Consider the following 7,500-nt stretch of genomic DNA (forward strand, 5'->3'; position numbering starts at 1 on the left):
CTTCTTTCAAAGTGGAGTTTGATGTTTTTACTAGTTAATAGTATTATTGGCCGGAATATATATATATATATATATATATATAAAATATATATAATCCGGCCAATAATACTTGTGTATATATATATATATATATATATATATATATATATATATATATATATATATATACAATATCTCTTGTCAGGTGTACGATGTAATGGCACTACTTTTCTGCACAAACAGATGAGCAGGAATAATACTGTAAAACTGCATAAACTGGAGTGAAGCCGGGCCTCGAGATGTGTACACACCCCCATTTGCCTCATAATAGTATCCATATGTATGCTATTACTTATGCTTTAGCATCTATATGTAAAAGTTCTGCACAATCATCCTGTTCATTAACATTGTCGCAGTCTGAATCTGGCTCAAACTGATAGGGCAAAATTGGCACCATTGTTTGTAATTTGTACACAAGTGCTCACAAGAGATACATTTAGTTGTATGCTAATACCAGGCAGAAATAGTTATGTGTCCTTATGTGGTTATGTGGCCACTTGTGATAGGACAACTAAAAACATGTTAATATTAGATTAATATTGGGCAACAGACTGACATAGTAACCAATAACAATTATTCATAAATACAGTTAAAAGGAAAATGTATGAAGGTACAATGTTACTGTCAAAAAGAAAAAACAAAATGGCAAAGTGTTCTTCTCAGTGTGTTTTTATATTGAAATACTAAGGCAAGAAATTGGCCACTGCTCTTGAATGAACGCTTCAGTTGTTGGCAGAGTTTTAGCAATGGTAGAAAACTGATGATGCATGAATTGTCTAAAAAAATACCTTGACCTTTTCAGGGGCTATTTAGCAAACAAAACACACACACACACCAAAAGCAAGGACTCAACTGCCTATGTAAAGGCTCTTTAGCTGGCTGCCCATGGCCAAACATGGCCCATCAGTCATTTTTTATTCTGCTTTCTGATTGATTTTCATAATCGCTGCACTGCCTGATACACAAGGACGCACTTGGAACAAATCTTACCGATGGATTGTGGCACGTATTTAGAATGTTTAAGCTTTTCCATGCAGTACTTCACATTTCAAGCATGAACTAAGCATTCAATTCACTCCAGAATAGCATCTATGCAAATAAAATTTGACTGCTGCAGACGAATAGTTCTAAAGAAATTAGTGATGACGACTGATACTACCCAAGAGGAAAGTAGAAGAAAATAAGATATTCTCATATCTCTTCTAAATTGCGTTTGTTTGATTAAAATACAGTGATGGAATTATTTTCTTTGCCATATGAAGTTTTCTTATATACTCTAAACATCATATTATATTATTTTGTATTATTAACAAGTTAAACCTTTTTTCGCTAAATTATAAATGTCTTTCCCTTTTAATTAGTTCAATGCACTCGCTTCCACTGAACAGTATTAATCCCTCTTAAAAAAAAGATCTTATTTATTTGTTTTCAGTTAATTAAAAGTCTGTTTTCCTGTTAATCCTTTTGAACAGATTATTTAAATCTTAAATTAAAAAGCCCTATCTATTTGAATTTAAACAGACTCCATAAAACATGTGCAGCTTTGTGTTTCATGTCATCATTTTATTACCAGGTTTCTTCTGAAAATAGTCTGTCTATGAAACTTACTAATATTTATTTATTTATTTATTTATTTATTTATTTGTTTGTTTATTTATTTAATTATTTTGTGTTTTATTCATTTATTCATTAATTTATATATCGTATGTATTTATTGATTTGCTTGTTTATTTATTTATTTTGGTGTTTTATTTATTTATTATTTTATATATCATATGTATTTATTTATTTGCTTGTTTATTTTTTATTATTGTGCATTATTTATTTATTTATTTATTTATTTGTTTGTTTGTTTATTTGTTTGTTTATTTATTATCATGTGTTTTATTTATTTATTTATTTATTTGTTTATTTATTATCATGTGTTTTATTTATTTATTTATTTATTTATACATTTATTTTTTATGTATCATATATATATATTTATTACTAATCATGTTTTTAATTTAATTTTTGTGTTTTATTTATTGATTCATCTATCTATCTATCTATCTATCTATCTATCTATCTATCTATCTATCTATCTATCTATCTATCTATCTATCTATCTATCTATCTATCTATCTATCTATCTATCTATCTATCTATCTATCTACTTCTATGTTCGATAAGGTCTCATGAAAGTGTTTTCTTTATTTTGCAAATCCTCATTGCCATCATTAAAAACAGACAGGAAATTAATGGGTTCTTTATGAATTTTACTGAACTTCCTCCTTGAGCTGTATTGTATAATTAATATCCCACTTGTGCTCCAAATCAGAACATTTTTTTTCATCTACTATATGAACTCTCTCTCCTTCTCCCTCCTTCTTCCTCTTTTCTGCTTTGTTGACTTTTCATTTATCTCCATCACTGACTCATTCTTTTGACCTTTAATAGTGAAGCCTTAAAACAGAGGAGGGTGAAAAAAAACAAGAACAAATGGTTTGCAAAGGTTACAACATCAAAACTATTATGCGACTGTACATCAGTGTAACAGAAAATGTATCATTTGCCGTTTAAATAACAAATCCCACATTATCCATCATTGGGTGAATTTGGGTAACTAATTTAATAATCAATTACTGGAATATCAAAGTTTAAACAGCAAGACTTTGTATTAAATGTTAGTAAATAAGACAATAAAAAAATGATTATCTCAAAGCTCAGACATCTATCAAAGCTCAAACAAAGGCATCCATAACATCTTCTTGTAATATCTGTTCTGAAGGACAGTTCAACACCCAAAGACATATTAAAATCTGGTATTTCCAATATCCAGTCATCCACAATCACCTCCAACCATCAATCACTAAATCTCATATATACATTCCACATGAATCCACACATATAAAGTTGTATAATTGCGTTAACAGTTGAAGTCAAAATTATTAATCTTACTATTAAATTGTAATTATTTTAAACATATTTCCCTATTGCTATTTAAAAGAGGGAAGCAAAAATATGGACGTAGTATGCGTAACAAAAATTACTGTAAATTTGTTAGTAAAATTACGGCAAAGTTTAGCAGTGATTCAGCTTAAAGTGCAATTTAAAGGTTTAATTACAGTAGTTTAATTAGGTTATAGCCAAGTTAGGATAATTATGCAAGTTGATAGTTTGTTTTGTAGCAAATCTAATAAAAAATATTACCTTAGAGAGCTATTTCATTAAAAAAAATAAAAATAAATAAAAAATTGCTTGAATTTCAGTTAAACGAAAAATAGCTGTTCATTCTCCATGCAAAAAAATAATTTAGGAAATACTTTTTTAAATAAAAACGAAAATGAACTGATTGTTTTCTTGTTAATACAGAGGGTGTCAGCATATTTTCGATGAGCCTGTAATGTTAACAATAATAACACTACCTTCTTGACAGATTGTAATGTCTACAATAGACATGATTGCAGTAATGGCGTGAACATAACAGCTTAATAAAGAATATTTTGGTCAAATTTTTTATATAAATGACATGATATTTTCCAGTTAAACATCACTTGGGACATATTTGAAAAAGAATCCAAATTTCACAGGAGGGCTAATATTTTTGCCCCTTAACTGTGTATTCGTTGCTCAATTCTGATGTATTTCTCCCTACACTCACACTTAGCTTCAGATTTTTCTTCTAGTCTTTGTAAAGTGAACACATAATGCACAGTTCATCAGATCCACTGAAAGGCCGCAGAGAGCAGAACGGTATTTTTCACTCTGACTATTGTGCATAACTGTAATTTGCCATTTGAATTTATGCCATCGCCCTAATGTGCTATGCATGTTCCCTTGACTTCTTGAGTAAGAGCTTTGCATTGTTTCACAGATTGAAAGCAGCATTAAAATAAGCCATTCGAGTGGAAAATGAAGGGAATAGAAAAGGGAAAGGGCAAAAAAACAACTACAGTAATGAAATAAGTAATGTTGTTTATTGGGAACAGTTGCTAGAGTCGTAAGGAAACATTGTTATGTCGCTGATTATGAGAATTTGTTCTTTGGTTCTGAGAGTAGCACGGTAAAAAAAGGCATCAATATTATTTGAGCGTGATAAATAGCTTTTCAATGGGAGAACTTCAAAGTGAACTGAGATGAAACTCCATGCAAATCAAAGTGATTGCTGGGACAATCTTGAAGCACTCGGCGAAGGAAGATTCATGAAACCGAGTGTCTGGAGAAGTTTGGGGCTCTAATGATCCGTCCTAAATTTGAACATTCAACATGCAGAATTCAGAGGATTTTATCTGGAGCTGAAATCAAACTGCTCTGCTTCCCCATATGTGCTATAACTAATCTTGCATTTTAATCAGAGCTCTTATTATGCATATTTGTACTTGTTGTGGTGGATTTTTATGTGGGACATGGCAGGATTCACAATCTTTCACTTTGATTAAAGAAATTTGCTTACCAGCATGTTGTTCCTAGCCTGTATTATCTTATAAAAGTTTAATTAATGCTGCTAGTTATTGCTTTTTTCAAAAGTTTAACAACATTAATATGGATTCATGATAAAAGGGGGTTCATCTTACCCATCTTATGCTCCCACTGTTCTGAAGCCATGTAACAAATAGCCAGAAATGCAAGCCAATATTCAATAAACGTTTTGACATCTGCCATTTATCTCTTCTTGGAGATACAGTACAGGCATTCTTTAGCCAAATACTGTATGTTGAATTAATACATTTGTGTAGTACACAAAATTATTCTCAATGATTCAGTGACTGATGATTTTATGAATTATGGAAAAGTCATGATTTTAAATGAAAAAATACTGTGAAAAAAGTAGGGTAAAAATGTAACCAAAGTCCCATCTTTGAAAACACTTCTCAGGCAGTATGGCATTCTCAGGCAGTAGGCATTCTGTCTGAATTTGGAAACATCAAATTGTCCAAAACTGTTAGCCATGCTTATGATTATATTACATATTTGGAGTCACCAATAAAATTATAGAACATCTGTTTCATAAGTTTTGATTCTAAACGTTTGAATCAAACAAAATCACCAACCTCATTTAAGACAGTTTTACACATTGTCATCCTCTGAATAATGCTTCATCAAATTGACTCTTCGCTAAGCCACACTCGAAAACCGCCACATACCAATCATGGAATGCCAACCGTAGCTACACACAGGCGGTCTGTCAACCTTTAAAGTGAGGGAAACAAGCCAAAGCGTTGTGCATATGGATTGTGCAAATCTGATACCCAATATCCTAAAAGTTTGGACGAGGTGGTGGATTTTCTTTCCCTTTCCAAAACCTTAAATCCAAGGGGAGAAATGCCACCGTGGACCAAGCTGTGTGAAGGGCCTTAAAAGCAGCACAATCCCGTCATATTTCCGTTTGTTTTAAGCTACGAATGTTTGGATTACATATCAACAGAACAAAACAGAGATATGATCACAAACTGAGCACTTGTGATCAATATACTTCACCCGCAGCTGTTTTTCAGTAATTCATATCCCCCATGCCCATGTCAGAGCTACAATTCACTGATGTTTCCATCTGTCTTTTGGAGATTTAGTCATTGGTGATAATGTTATAACGGGTTAGTGTCTGCTTTTATATTTGGTGGCGGATCTATATTTGTTGGTATGCATTTGTTCACTTCTGCTATTGATTCTTTGATTTGCATTTCAATATATTTGTTTTTTTTCCACTAACTGCACATTAGAATAGAAACTATAAAAAGCACACAAACATACTGATGGTTTTAGGTACTGTACTTTGTTATAGGTCAATGATGCTTATATTTGGCACAAATCCATCAATTTCCCCTTTCTGGCTGCTCTTTCTATGAATGAATTATGTAAAAGCACTGTCCATGTGTGTTTCCTCGTCAGTTAGTACTGCTAAATTTCATTGCACAACCATTTTCTGGCTTAAAAAGAGAAATCATGGTTTAATTTGTTATTATTAGATTATTTTAAATTTCACCTATCCTGCTGTGCATGAACTAAGCTGTTAAATGGTCAGCATATGAGGCGGCTAGGCTTTAGATTCAATTTTGATTAAATTATTTCCTAATCGGTTGAGTTTTATATGGTGATATCCCAGTAATGCACACTGCTGTGCTTTTTTTGTCTGGCTTTCTCAAATATCTCACCTGTTCACCAAAAATGACTAAATATATCCCTGGGAATGTCTGACACTGGCACATACATATTGTAATAGACGTGCCAGGCTTGACAGGCGTAATCATGTTGGCAGGACTGCGAAGGGTCAATTGCACTGCAATTCCCAACTTGCTCCTGATGGCTTTATTCACCATATTGACCGTTAAGCGGGTCACACACAGGATGTGCTGCTCTGTGCCACGACACGACGTGCATATGACAGTTGGAAGTATCGCACAACAGACAGGCACATTTGCATGTTATTTAAAGTTAAACTATTCAAACGGCACTCTGTGGCACAGCAGAAATATGAAGTCCTGAGTCATAGCTGGGTACCGAAGACAGCCACTGACTAGTGGCGTCGGTGTACGCACTGATAGAAATCTATGTTTAGAATTCTAAAATGAATCCGGTGTGTGACCCCTTTACACTTTTCCCCATTCAAAACTATTTGAGTGACATGTTGTGTTATTCTATAATCTTTGATGTAACTTGTTATTCTGTATACGGTATTTAAACATACATTGGCATTCCCAGAATTCACTGGGACACTCCATGTTTATTTATTTTTTAACTGTGTCTTTTTAGCTTCAGTTCATGAAAAACAGTAGTTTACTGTAAATGTAATTGAAATCCATAAAACTATATGGTATTGTTGCAACCATACAAAATTACATATTTTTGCAGTCGAAGCTGAGAAAATAATGACAGTTTCACACACATTCTATTTATTATTATTATTATTATTATTATTATTATTATTATCGTTGTTGTTGTTGTTGTAGTTGTTATTTGTGTCATTATTATTGTTGTATTTTTTAGTATTGGCATTTTTCTTTTATTTATTTATTTATTTATTTATTTATTTATTTATTTAAAATATTGGGTCACTATTTTGGCTAGTACTGTAAGTCTAGTTAGTTTTACAAAAACAAATAAGACCAATTCAGCTGGGTTAGTTGGCATTTCTGTTTGGAGTTTGCATGTTCTCCCCCCGTTCGAGTGGGTTTCCTTCGGGTGCTCTGGTTTCCCCCACAAGTCCAAAGACATGCGGTACAGGTGAATTGGGTAAGCTAAAATTGTCCGTAGTGTATGTGTGTGAATGAGAGTGTATGAGTGTTTTCCAGTGATGGGTTGCAGCTAGAAGGGCATCCGCTGCATAAAAAAACATGCTGGATAAGTTGGTGGTTCATTCCACTGTGGCGACCCTAGATTAACAAAAAGACTAAGCCGAAAAGAAAATGAATGAATGAAAATCCATATAATTCAAATAATTTTTAGTCAGAATTGAGTTCCTAAAAATACTTTGGATAATAATTT

At 32.5% G+C, this 7,500-nt stretch overlaps 1 protein-coding gene across 1 annotated transcript in view; it reads left to right on the forward strand.

Moving 5' to 3' along the window:
- tusc3 (tumor suppressor candidate 3) overlaps window positions 1-7,500 on the forward strand; it is a 175,382-nt gene that overhangs the window by 133,184 nt on the left and 34,698 nt on the right.

This window comes from Danio rerio, chromosome 1 (assembly GCF_049306965.1).
Source record: "Danio rerio strain Tuebingen ecotype United States chromosome 1, GRCz12tu, whole genome shotgun sequence".
NCBI lineage: Eukaryota > Metazoa > Chordata > Actinopteri > Cypriniformes > Danionidae > Danio > Danio rerio.